Source organism: Nanorana parkeri, unplaced genomic scaffold (assembly GCF_000935625.1).
Source record: "Nanorana parkeri isolate BGI_ZX_2015 unplaced genomic scaffold, ASM93562v1 scaffold352, whole genome shotgun sequence".
NCBI classification, from domain to species: Eukaryota; Metazoa; Chordata; class Amphibia; order Anura; family Dicroglossidae; genus Nanorana; species Nanorana parkeri.
In genome coordinates, this window is record NW_017306620.1 from 1197370 (window position 1) to 1197748 (window position 379).

Consider the following 379-nt stretch of genomic DNA (forward strand, 5'->3'; position numbering starts at 1 on the left):
CAAGACCAGGCATTTGGCAGGAAAGTCCTGCAAGCTGTGGTCCCACCCTAGGAGGTAAGATTTGTCCTCACTGATCCTCTCGATGGCTGTCCTGGAAGATGACTGGGGAAAACATGAGTTGATTACCTGATAACTCTGTTTCCAGGAATCTTCCAGGACAGCCAGTTCCCGCCCTTGGTGTGTATCCAGGTGGCATCCGAGGTTGGATGAAGGAGGGGATACTTTTGTGCATGGGGTAGCCTTCGGTCCTAGAGGTTACTGACTTGGGATGGAAGGAGGAGTCTATTTATTTAATGTGGTTGATGTGTTTCCTGTTGCAGGCAGGCGGAGCCTATATCTCGATGGCTGCCCTGGAAGATTCCTGGAAACAGAGTTATCA